The sequence below is a fragment of the Megalobrama amblycephala genome, linkage group LG17, assembly GCF_018812025.1.
Source record: "Megalobrama amblycephala isolate DHTTF-2021 linkage group LG17, ASM1881202v1, whole genome shotgun sequence".
Classification (NCBI taxonomy): domain Eukaryota; kingdom Metazoa; phylum Chordata; class Actinopteri; order Cypriniformes; family Xenocyprididae; genus Megalobrama; species Megalobrama amblycephala.
Window position 1 is genome coordinate 22724931 of NC_063060.1, and position 13496 is coordinate 22738426.

At 38.1% G+C, this 13496-nt stretch overlaps 1 protein-coding gene and 1 long non-coding RNA gene across 2 annotated transcripts in view; both read right to left on the reverse strand.

Annotated features, from left to right (window-relative positions):
* fgf12a (fibroblast growth factor 12a) overlaps positions 1 to 13496 on the reverse strand; it is a 311326-nt gene that overhangs the window by 67991 nt on the left and 229839 nt on the right. The window lies entirely within an intron of this gene.
* Positions 5585 to 7322, reverse strand: LOC125251703. Its single transcript, XR_007181068.1, has 3 exons — positions 6896 to 7322; positions 6516 to 6578; positions 5585 to 6220 (listed from the first exon to the last, which is right to left on the reverse strand). It is a non-coding gene; the product is annotated as an uncharacterized LOC125251703 (long non-coding RNA).

Below are 13496 nucleotides of genomic sequence, written 5' to 3' on the forward strand. Positions count from 1 at the left end.
GCTGCTGGAAGCCAGAGTACGGAACTGCAAGGCATAATCACTCACAGAGTTAGATCCTTGTTTCAAATTATAGAGTTTCTCACCGACTGATGAATCCGAGAGGGGCTTTCCAAAGACTTCCAAAGGCAGGATAGGATTTCACCACGGAGCCTTTCTGAATCTAGAGTGCGTCCGCCCAACGGAGAGCTTTTCCGTGTAGCTGTGAGATTATGATGGCGATCTTAGCGGTGTCAGTGGGGTAAAGTTGTGATTGCATCTCCAGGACCAGCTCACATTGCAGGAGGAATCCGTTGCAATCCTCCGCTGATCCTGAGTAGGGCGCCGGCCTGGCCATGGGACTGGCGTGCATGGTTGGAGTGTGAAGCGAAGAAGTGAACGAGGAAGCGGCGACAGGTGCTGGTGACGGTGACGGTGGTTGTGGTGGAGTGAGTGCTCGGCGCAGCGCACTCACGAGCTCCTGGAACGGGTCTGGTTGGCTCATGCTGATATCCTGTCGTTCTTTTGCGGGTCCGGTCTTCTGTTACAGTACAGACGGCACGGAGGCAGAAGTAAAAGCAAGTAAGGTTGTTTTATTGACAACAGCAATGAGCAGGTGAGTAAATGGTAGATTGAGAGTTTGATGTGATGATAGGGAAATGATACTGTCCTTTGTTGCTTGTAGATGGAGTTCGTAGTAGACGATATTGAAGACAGCAGACGGGGGAACACTCACACACACGGAGAGAGGCACACAGGGGGAAGACTGGAGACACTGGAGACACTGGAGACGCTGGTAGCAGGTAAGTAGCAGGTTGGAGACCTTGAGGTAAGTATACATGAGTCTGTAATACGTACGAGACCGGACAAAGACTGTGTGTGTGAGTGTGGCAGATATAGTGCTGGTGATTGCGGGGATAATGACGTGCAGGTGGCGGTGATTAGAACTCCGGTGATTGAGTGCGCGGGTATTGCAGGGAGGTGGAGCCTGACGTGTCTGTGACACAGCTCTGGTGAGTGCAGTTTTTTTTTTCTCTCTTTAGATTGCTGGCTGTTTTCTTTTTTGGGTGAAAGAGGAGAGTGTTAGATTTAATGATGGAATTTGATCTAATTTCGTTTACGCTAGCACCAACCACTGAAATTTTTAATCGCTGTAAAAAGAGTGAACTTTTGATGATAGCAGACTTCTTTAGGATTAATGTCCCCAGAGAGGCTACCAAACAGGTCATTAAAGAAGAGCTGTATGATAAACTAGTAAATGAGGGAATTTTACCAAGGCAAAGTGATGATAGTGGAGAGGTGGAACAACTCAAAGTTATAGCAGGTAAAGAATGGGATAGTGTAGATCCACCTGACACGGACACTATGGCTGTGCAAGACCCTAGGTTAGCAGTGAGGTTAAAAGAGTTGGATTTGGAAATAAAGAAACTAAAGAAACAGGAGTGTGAAGCTCATATGTTCAAATTGAGAACTGTTGAAGCGGAGGCTGATAGGGATATTAAATTGCGAAAATTAGCTCTAGAAGCTCAGCGCGTGGCTGCACAACCAGTCCCTTTACCACATACTAAAACTCAATCAATTTCCTCTCCTATATCGACTGTAGCTAGTCCTTTCGCTGGAGGGCGTGGTCATGCATCTTCTGATGTTCCGTTTGATCCTAGTAGATATATTAAACTTGTACCACCATTCAGAGAATCAGAAGCAGATTCTTATTTTGTGGCGTTTAAGCGGGTCGCAGGAAAGTTAGGGTGGCCAAAAGACATGTGGGCCCTACTGTTACAGTGTAGTCTCACAGGAAAAGCACAAGAAGTTTGTTCTGCTCTGCCAATTGAGTCTTCTCTTGACTATGATACAATTAAAGCGGCGGTTTTGCGTGTGTGTGAACTTGAGAAGACAGCCAGACAATCTTATGTAGAGTTTGCGAGGGAAAAAAAAGTCCTCTTTGATAAGTTGTGTGCCTCTAGCAAGATAACGACCCTGGAACAGTTACAGGAGTTAATCTTGCTAGAAGATTTTAAGAATTGTGTGCCAGAGAATTTGGTGGTTCACTTGAATGAACAAAAAGTCGCGTGTTTGTCTAACACAGCTGTTTTGGCTGACGAGTTTGTGCTGACACATCGTGCAGTTTTTCCCGCAGCGCGACAGTCAAGTTTTGCTTCGAGATCAGTTGATCCGCCAAATGTAATGCCTCGTGTAATGCGCCCTGTTAGAGCGGAAAACTTTTCCAAGAGTATACGTAAAACTAAACCTGCCAATAATGAGAAACGAGAATGTTTCTATTGTTTGAGTCCTGAACATCTGATTGCAGACTGTCAGTTGTGGAAACAGAAGAATGTGAAAACTAAAAGTGTAGCACTTTCTCAGTCTTTATCAAAACTAAGCACAGCTGATGTGGAAAGTTATCAACCGTTTATTTTAGAAGGCATGGTTTCCCTTTTTCCTGATGCTGAGTTTAAGCCAGTTGTCATGCTAAGAGATACTGGATCAGCTCAATCCTTTATTCTTCCTTACCATTTTCTGCTGATACTTACACTGATTTTGATGTATTAGTTCGAGGTATTGAGATGTGCTGTGTTAATGTGCCTCTGCATATGGTTCATTTGAAGTCAGATCTGGTTAGTGGAGCATTCAAGCTGGGTGTCCATAAACAGTTACCTGTGGAAGGTGTAGATTTAATAATAAGAAATGATTTAGCAGGTGGCAAAGTTTTGCCTATCCCAATGGTGACTCATACCCCGATTGAAAAGGAGCAATCTGACCTTTCTGCTTTGTTTCCTTCAGCATTCCCTGCATGCGCAGTGACTCGGGCACAAGCTCAGAAGTTCAACGAAATGGTAAATCTTGCTGATTCCTTTCTAGTTCCTGACTCTACTCCAGTAGAGGGTACACTGTCTGTAGAGCCAGAGCTAAAGCATGATTCCACTTCAGAGCCCAAAACCCCATTAAGAGTGAGCAGAGAACAGCTGATAAAAGCGCAACGAGAAGACACTACACTAACTGAGAGTATTAAAGCTGCAGATCTTGGGCAAATGTCTTTATCAGGAGTGATGTATTTCTGGGATGATGGACTGCTGATGCGCAGATGGAAACCAGATATTGACTATGAGAACTGTCAGGAGGTAAGACCGATAGTTTTACCTGTTGACTATCGCACGGATGTGTTAAAACTGGCCCATAAACACGTAATGCCCGGTCATCTGGGCGTGACAAAGACATTCTATCAAATTTCCAGATACTTCTATTGGCCTGGTATAAAATCTGATGTGTCTGCCTTTGGAAAGCTTGCAAAATTTGTCAACTTGCAGGAAAGCCGAACCAGAGAGTTCCAGTTGCTCCACTTAATCCAATACCTGTCATGAGTGAGCCATTCGAACAACTGTATTTGGTAACTATCATCTGTGCTGCAACACGCTTCCCTGAGGCAATTCCTTTACCTAACTTGAAAACCAAAGTGGTTGTGAAAGAGCTGATCAAATTCTGTTCTACTTTCGGCTTGCCTAAGATAATTCAGACAGATCGTGGCACCAATTTTACGTCAAGAATGTTTGAACAGATTTTGAAGGAGCTTGGCATAAGTCACCAGTTATCCAGTGCCTACCATCCAGAGTCGCAGGGTGTGATTGAGAGGTTCCACCAAACTCTAAAAACAATGCTGCGGAGTTACTGTGTTGAGACAGGAAAAGACTGGGACGAAGGTCTTCCCTTTCTCCTGTTCGCTGTGAGAGAGACCGTGCAAGAGTCTCTAGGGTTTAGTCCAGCAGAGCTTGTCTTCGGTCATGCGGTACGAGGACCGTTAAAATTGTTAAGTGAACAACTGTTGGCTGAACATCTTACCCCTGGATTTTAAAGAGGGACTCGTAACAATCATCTTTAAATGTCCCATGACATGCTACTTTTTGGATTCTTTTATATAGGCCTAAGTGGTCCCTAGTACTGTATCTGAAGTCTCTTTCCCGAAATTCAGCCTTGGTGCCGAATTTCAGCCACTACGAGCCAGACCCACAATGAGCTTTCCTCAGGACGTGCCGTTTCTGGGTCTGTAGCTTTAAATGCTAATGAGGAGGTGAGAGGCGGGGCAAGGTGGTGGCGGGTGTGGCCTTGACCAGCTTGCGGCCACTGTACCATGCGTTAATGTTGACAGTGGATGTATCGCAATGGCTCGTAGACACGCAGTCGTACAAGCATTTTAGTTTGAACCAGAATCTGATCCGGATGATGAAGATGCAACTCAGCGGCTACAGCAGGACGTCTCCGAATGGTTCGTTTAAAACATTGTGTCTGGATACGGTACTTTAGTTGGTTTATGTATGCTGTTACAATTATTATCATGTAGCTAATGCTAGCCTTCATTGATTGTTGGCTCTTCATGTTGCTCTGATTTGCTATCGTATATATATATTATATATATTCACTCACCTAAAGGATTATTAGGAACACCATACTAATACTGTGTTTGACCCCCTTTCGCCTTCAGAACTGCCTTAATTCTACGTGGCATTGATTCAGCAAGGTGCTGAAAGCATTCTTTAGAAATGTTGGCCCATATATTAGGATAGCATCTTGCAGTTGATGGAGATTTGTGGGATGCACATCCAGGGGACGAAGCTCCCGTTCCACCACATCCCAAAGATGCTCTATTGGGTTGAGATCTGGTGACTGTGGGGGCCATTTTAGTACAGTGAACTCATTGTCATGTTCAAGAAACCAATTTGAAATGATTCAAGCTTTGTGACATGGTGCATTATCCTGCTGGAAGTAGCCATCAGAGGATGGGAACATGGTGGTCATAAAGGGATGGACATGGTCAGAAACAATACTCAGGTAGGCCGTGGCATTTAAACGATGCCCAATTGGCACTAAGGGGCCTAAAGTGTGCCAAGAAAACATCCCCCACACCATTACACCACCACCACCACCACCAGCCTGCACAGTGGTAACAAGGCATGATGGATCCATGTTCTCATTATGTTTACACCAAATTCTGACTCTACCATCTGAATGTCTCAACAGAAATCAAGACTCATCAGAACAGGCAATATTTTTCCAGTCTTCAACTGTCCAATTTTGGTGAGCTTGTGCAAATTGTAGCCTCTTTTTCCTATTTGTAGTGGAAATGAGTGGTACCCGGTGGGGTCTTCTGCTGTTGTAGCCCATCCGCCTCAAGGTTGTGCATGTTGTGGCTTCACAAATGCTTTGCTGCATACCTCGGTTGTAACGAGTGGTTATTTCAGTCAAAGTTGCTCTTCTATCAGCTTGAATCAGTCGGCCCATTCTCCTCTGACCTCTAGCATCAGCAAGGCATTTTCGCCCACAGGACTGCCACATACTGGATGTTTTTCCCTTTTCACACCATTCTTTGTAAACCCTAGAAATGGTTGTGCGTGAAAATCCCAGTAACTGAGCATATTGTGAAATACTCAGACCGGCCCATCTGGCACCAACAACCATGCTCAAAATTGCTTAAATCACCTTTCTTTTCCATTCTGACATTCAGTTTAGAGTTCAGGAGATTGTCTTGACCAGGACCACACCCCTAAATGCATTGAAGCAACTGCCATGTGATTGGTTGATTAGATAATTGCATTAATGAGAAATTGAACAGGTGTTCCTAATAATCCTAATAATTAGGTGAGTGTAATTATCAGCTATAGACACTAACCAGCGCAACTAAATTAGTCCTCTGCCATTATTACAAATACCTTTTCGGATAGGTGCCCATTGTGGAAAATGTGCTACCATGCCAACATCATTTAGTTTGTTTACATACTTTATATTTCATAAATCTTAAAAGTTTTTACAATCTTTCTTATTACAATTACATCAAGCTCTGCAATAGTAACTCATTTTCTCATGGGGGGGAAAGCAGAGAAAGGGAAGGTAACCTTTCCCCTTATGATGACATATAGGGAAGATTCCAGATTGGGCTCTCTACACCTCTGTTGCGAAGATATAAAGCAATTAGAATTTGTAAAATATTATATGCCAGGACAACTAGGACAAGTACTCTACAGCTTTTTCCAAAAACAGAAACAATTAAAAAATAAATTTCACATGAATGACTCAAAGGAAGCACAAATTAGACTTGTGAATGAACATGTTGCTAACCTTTTCCTTCCAAGATTGACTGAATCACCCTCTATTAGTCCCGAAAAATCTTTATAACAGAGGTGTTACGACATTAAAACATACTCTTGTTCGCTTGTCTCTGCACTCAGATTTCAGTTTGTCTTTTATAGGAGCTGATCTGAAAAACAGCAACAAAAAAGGCAGTCAAATGATGATTAATGATTTGTTTTCATTTTAAGAATGACCTGGTGGGTAATATAATTGAAACCCTTCACAGTCTCAGGAGTTTCAGATTGTGGCTCTTTGTACTTTTAATCTTTGTACTTATCTCTAATTAGACATGTAAATTAGAAAATGAACAAAGGCAAATTTGTCAAGCTTGAACAAATATAAACAAATCAATGAACACTACTATAGCTGGCTTGTTAGCTCAAACAAATTGTTCATAACATGGTTTTTCAAAGATCATTTACCTCATTGATGAATGAAGCCAAATTGTTTCTGAAGGAAATCAGAAATAAATACACAACTTAAATCTGCAAATAAAAAGAATGTCAAATGTAATGTTGTACATGTTATAATGACTATTTTTTTTTTTTGGCAATGCATTGTTTTATAGTTGTTCTAAGACAGACAAATGTCACCACATAGATTTTAAACAGTCTTTAGTAAGGGACTTTGACTTTATACCAGTGCTTAAGTTGCCAGATATCTAGTGTCAGTATCATGTTACAGTGGTTATTGTCCGTATTCCACGTGCTATCTATTAGCAAATTCATAGCAGCCCTATCCACCTAGGAAAAAACTAAATAGTGAGATTTTATATGTATGCAAACAGCAACCAAAAACTTACCAGTTACTTCTGCAGGCAGCATCTTCATCTGTTCGCATCTGATTGGTCAAATTGAATGTAGCTGCACTGAAGAAGACACGCTGTTACACTTTGTATCAAAAATACGACAGGCACAGACAAGTAAAGTTAATTAAATACAAATCTTACCTGGAGTCACAAAATAACGGGGTTCCAAAAGCCACACGAAAGAAAAACTATATATAGATATTTGAATGAAATCTAAGAGATTTATACTTCTGCAATGAAAGACGATTCGCCAAAACTGTTAAAGTATCAAAAAGTTAATCAGAAAAAAAAAGTAATCCATATGAATCGCGTGGTCTCTTACAAGTGTTCTAAAGTGGCATGATCACTCTAGTCTATATAATTTAACAGTTTAAATTTAGACTTCTATTCACATTCAAGGCATATACGCACACACAGCATATCTGGTAAACAGATTCTCTCAGGTGCGAGGCTGCAGCTCATTATCATAATGACCAATCAGGGCCGTTCAATGGCCTTAGAACCAATCAGGTTTCGTCACGTGTGTTACACGTGTTGTTTAAATTTAAAGTGCATTCACGCGGCCTCATAATTCCTCTAGTTACGAGATTCTAGCTTGTAAAAAGCGTTCACGTCCTCGTAGGGAGTTTTCTGAAAGCTCCCAGATGTACCACGTGGCCACTGTACCACCTGACCGCTGTAGATTCATAGGCGTTGATAGTGGTGCCATGGAAGCACATAATTCCCAGTCCAAGGACAGCTCCGAATATAACATCACGTGTTGTCATCTCAAGATTTCAGTAAATTCGAGGTGGCGTGAATGCAGCATTAAACAAAAGTATATATATATAGGGATTTTTAAAGCATCTATAGAAAATTGATTTATGATGCATTTCAAATAATATGATGTTAAAATCCTTCTAAGAATTTCAGTAGTACTCTATTACAGTTAACATATCATGTAATGGACAACATCCTTTTAAGTAGCATAATCTTTTATAAATACAAATCAAAGTAAATCTGAACAACATATTAATTTTAAGTATGCTTATGGCAATACTTAATTAAAAGTACACATAAAATATACTTTAAGTAAGAGTAACATAAGTATGTTTTCTGTAAATACCGTAACTTCACTAAAAGTATGCTTGTGTTTAGCATATTTTTAAAAGGGTAACTATGCATATATTTATTACCAATGTACTTCTAGTATACTGTTTAGAAATATATTAACAGTATGATTGTGTGTAGCATATTTCTTAAAAGTGTAATTAAGCATATATTTATTACCAAAGTATTTCTTGTATATTTTTTTGAAATATATTAAAATGCAATTCAGTATATTTTTAATGCACTTCAAATTAAGGATGTTGGGACTACAAATGTATTATTAACATACTACTTGCATTCCAAGTATATTTTTAATACATTTAATACTACGTCCTTTTCACCCAGGTACAGTGGCTAAATTAACGAGAAATAAAACTTCAACCGCAGACTTCTAAACAGCACAGCAGTAATGACTTTATGAACTTCTTTACTTCCGAGATTGATAATATTAGAGAGAAAATTATAACTATGCAAATGTAGGGCCTCGCTCGACAGACATTACCAAATGGCTTTATCAGCCAGAGGCATGATTGAACAAAGCTTCATTTGGTCCAAAAGATCCATTTCCTGACAGGAAAAACCTAGCCTTAACAGAAATGATGACACGACTTCTTTTAACAAAGGACTCTGTCTAAAGGACTTCTTAGCTCATCAGCAATAAACTAATCAGAACCTATCACGAGGGTCTGATCACATTAAATCTATTGACTCTCTCACAAAACCCTCTTGTATTATCGGACGGAACAGGAAAACACCCATCAATGGATTTAAAGACGAATATGTCCTATCTATACCCCCTTTGTGTGGAGCAATCCATTTTGACCGGACTCCGGTCGCTGTTCAATGACTTTATGCTTACAGACTCAATCTTGAATTTCAAATGGACCATCATTAAGAGATTATTTTAAACTATATACAGAATAATACATGCCATGATGTAATTACTAACATGTCTATTCAATGTATTCAATATGTGGGTTTTCTTCAAATGCATTATTGTAATCATTGTTTTAATTAGGTCAGTCTAGTAATATGTGTGTAAGAAGTGTGTCATGTTTGAGTTCTAAATACAGAGTTTATAATTCTCTGTAATTCTGTGTGAATGAAACATTGAAATTCAGTATCAGGAAGATATTAAGAAACGTTATAAAGTTGTTAATAAAACAGGAGAATGTTCCACAGTTATCACGCGATGTGATCAATAGACAATAGACGAGGCGTGTCTAATCTCCGTAGCAACGTCTCATTGGAGGATCGCATCTGAAGGATGGAGCCAAATTGCTCCTTTAAAACTATGCTTTCCCAATAGCTAGTAGTCAGAAATCGGTCAGAAATCGGTAAAAAGGTCGGTCAGAAGTCGGACTGAAGCACAGTCGTTGAAGCCCAGTAGCCGAAGCACGGCTACTTTGACCACGGCGGAAAAGTCGCATGGGTCATTGAGAACTGATCCTTACCGGGGCTAATTTTCCATCTAACAGTCGCCGACTTCATCCACGAGCCGCGCAGCTGACCATTCAACAGCCGTCACATCCAGACTCCAAAACACTCTGTGAAACATCTGACCAAAGTCTCCAAAGAAGAAAACTGCTCAGAACAGCGCGTTTCACCAGCCGGCAACCACTTTAAAGCTTCCGCGCAACCCACGAAGGGCTTTCCCGAGAAGACGTCACCTGAAAGACAGCCAATCCAGAACGGGGCTCCGCTGCACACGAGTCGCAGAACAACCCGATTACCTCAGCTGTCAGAGCAAACGCAGGTACAGGCAAACTTCTCTCTCTTGCTGGAAACTGGTGAAACTCCTTTAAACCTAAAGAATCAAGCCAAAGCTCTGCTTTTGTGATTTTCCTCAGGTTGCAATGTTTAGTTAGTATTTGGGACTTTCTTCATAACTCATATCAACTCCATGAATATGTGTGTGTGTGTGTGTGTGTGTGTGTGTGTGTGTGTGTGTGCGCGTATGAATGTGTGTGTGTGTTTAGCCTTAGTTTCCTGTAATCAGAAGTAGTCAATAAAGCTTGTTTTGATTTTCACATATACGAGTTTCTTGTGCTGTGTATCAAATTACTGTCTTAAACTCAAAGATCAGTTACCTCTTGCTTATAATAATATAATAATTATAATAATAATAATCATAATAAAATATTGTTACTGTGGGCAGCAGAATAATATTTTATCCAGAATTGGTAAAATACTCTAACCTCAGTTTTCGCTGGACGAATAATTGATGAAGTGTTAAATATTAATTCTGACTCATTTACAGTGAATCATTTACAGTTGATTCAATTCTTATTCCCTGTAACAATTAAATTGAGCTAATAAATGACCTAAGGTCCTTACACAAACATCTACTACAGTATCACATCAGACATCATTCATTCATTGCTATCCCTAGTGAAAAATAAATATACTAAAATCTATTTGAAATACATTTATTTTATGCTAAGTGAACTACAATTGCATTTACATTTGCATGTACTTAATATAAATACCCTGCAATTGTACTTTTAGTATACTAAATTGGTATACTTAAAGTCTGCTAATTTTTGTGTTGAGGTCCAACTAAAGATATACTTAAGTATATTTGATTATGCTAAAGTGGAACTATTGCAAGTATACTTTAGTACAAGTGTGTGTATATATATATATATATATATATATATATATATATATATATATATATATATATATATATATATATATCTTGCATTTAAATTATACAGTGATCATACTATCCTTAATAGTGATAATAAACACATTTTAGACTTAATATTTAGAAATATGCATTGTGCATTGTGCAATAAAGAAGAACTGCAATTAAAGTTTAATTAAAATATTTATGTCAGTATATCTGTAAATAGTCAACATTTGAAGAGGATCAAAACCCTTCATCAAAGTTGTCCTAAAACCCTCTTCTAAGGACAACTTTGATGAACTTTTTTGATCCACTTCAAATGCTGACTACTGTATATTAATGGGTTTTTAGTTAGTGTGAAATGAATGGAGGCCTATATTAAATACATTTTGGTAGGGAATCTGTGTTGCAGATTTTGGCACATTTGTCACACAATCATGGATTTAAGTTCAATCAGTTTGATTTTGCAGTGCTTCAAAAATATAGGCTTACATAGGCTAAAAATGTGCATTTAACAATACCACATACACCACCCATTTACCAGATTAGTTTTAAAAAAATACTCAAATCTCAATAAGAGAATGGTAGAGTCCACACCACAACAATAATGGCAAAGAAAAACAATATTGCTGGAATCACTTTCAAAACAATTTTCTTCCAGCTGATGAACAACAAACATTGATAACCAATCAGATTTGACCAAATTTAAAAAGCTCAAACATTCTGCATTAATATGGGGATGTTATTACCAACACTTTGCAGCATGTAATTCAGTCCTCATCAATCCTCTCAGCAGCATGAAAAACAAGGCTTTTATTAAAATTCTGAATAATTAAATTGTAATGTAGACGCATGCATTTTCTGTAAAGCTGATTTGAAACAATTGGTATTGTAACAAGCGCTACACAAATAAATGTGAATTAAGTTGAAATTCATATCATGAGTACACAGAACTCAACTCTGAACAAAAACCTGATTTTCAAGCGGTGAGTGGATTCTAACCTAAACACCTCTGATTGTCCATTACGTTCAAAAAAGCAACAGATATGTTTGTAGCTACTGAGCTCAATGCAGCAAAACACATTGTAACTAGAATAAGGGGCCATTCACATATCACGTCTAAAACTAGACAGATAAATCCCCTTCGATAATGAACGCGATATTGCGTAGCTTGTCAGTGAACTACGGTTCTGTCTATTAAATGCCGCTCCATTTGAAAGCAGGTGATGGCGATTTAGCGGTAATCAGGGAACTGGCTTTACTGACGAAATGCGCGTGACAATCAGGTACATTTTTCACAGAAAATTACTAATTTAAAGTTTTTCCAAATGAGGAAAATTTCCTGTTACGGTAATGATAATCAAAATGTTGTGTACATGGTCTAATAAGAGACTTTTTAACTTTTAACTGGATAAATATAATGATATCTTCCTACTTGGTAGCCATCTTTGAGGTTCTAGCACATGTGTTGCTTAATTCAAAATTAAAATTTTTGAAAACTTGTGTGTGTGTGTGTGTGTGTGTGTGAAGAGTCCTTAAAAAAATGTTGCGGAGAATGAGAAAATCAGTCATGGACACTTAATTTTTCCACTATTATTTCATTATTATTGTATATTATACATTCATATTTTTTCTGTCATTTGAAAACATCTATTAGAACATTCGTATATAATTTATTTTAGAATTTTTTTTTTTTTTTTTTTTCTGTTTAAATTAGAACAAAACATACATTCGGACATACCTGGACGCATTGTGGTAATGAGAATTTCAGCTGAAACTATAGTAAAATACAAAAAAATTCCTTTATATTTTGAAATTACTCTTTGTTCAGTGTACAGAAAAATATTGTCTTTATTATGATGCTTTTATAAAATGCATGTTTAATATTTAAAATCATTAGTGCCATGGTGTTTTAATGGTTTCATGAGAATGACCCAAATGTACAATTCAATGAACAGTATTTGAGTTCTACTTGTTTAGTATAAAAAAAAATAGTATTGGCCTAGATAAAAGTTTACAGGAAATGTGTTTTGAATTGCAAAAAATAATCATCAGTAAGTTTTATAATTATGACCTTTAACTTTTTTAAAAATTTGCTCACACTTTGAATATCAGGTAGGCTATTGTTAAATTTAATTCAATAGCACTTTTCACAATTTTGCATGGTTGCAAACAGATATAGGCCTACATACATATAGAAAGTAGTTACAAAAGTAAATATTTGTAATTATGACAAATAAAGAAAACAACATATAGTCATTTTGAAATGGTGAAAGATATCACATACCTGATCAGAAGTTTTATTAAATTTGTGTATTCCTAATGCACTTCAGCGCACCTACTGTAATACACTTTTCTCATTAATGATACTTTAATGGCCCTTATTTGCACTTTGAAATATGGACTGCAGCCCTTTGAGCTGTCAAAATATTATGAATTATTAAATGAATTATTAAAATGATCCTGAGCAAAAAAAAAAAAAAGAGACAATTAACGTTTACTGCATGAAAACTAAATCATTTTAATCCATATCATTTGTGCTGTCATTAATAGCTATCATTAATAATGTCTGCGCGCTTATAGCTGTAGAGAGAACACAAAGTAACCCCAGTTTTGTGTAGTTTATATCTGCGTGGTGGCTCAACAGGTAAGCTGAGTGCTCTTGTGCGATAGCGGTCCGTGTGACCCGGGTTCGATTCTAGACCATACTGGTTCCTGCATTCAATATACATATAAATCTATTCCCATTGTCTCACTGATGTTCACCGGATAAGTAAGTTACTGGTATACTGGGGCTGTCTGTAAAAGGCATATTCTAAAGCTGTAACTTTATTTATAAAGATTACTTTATTGTAGCCTATTTGAAGCACACTA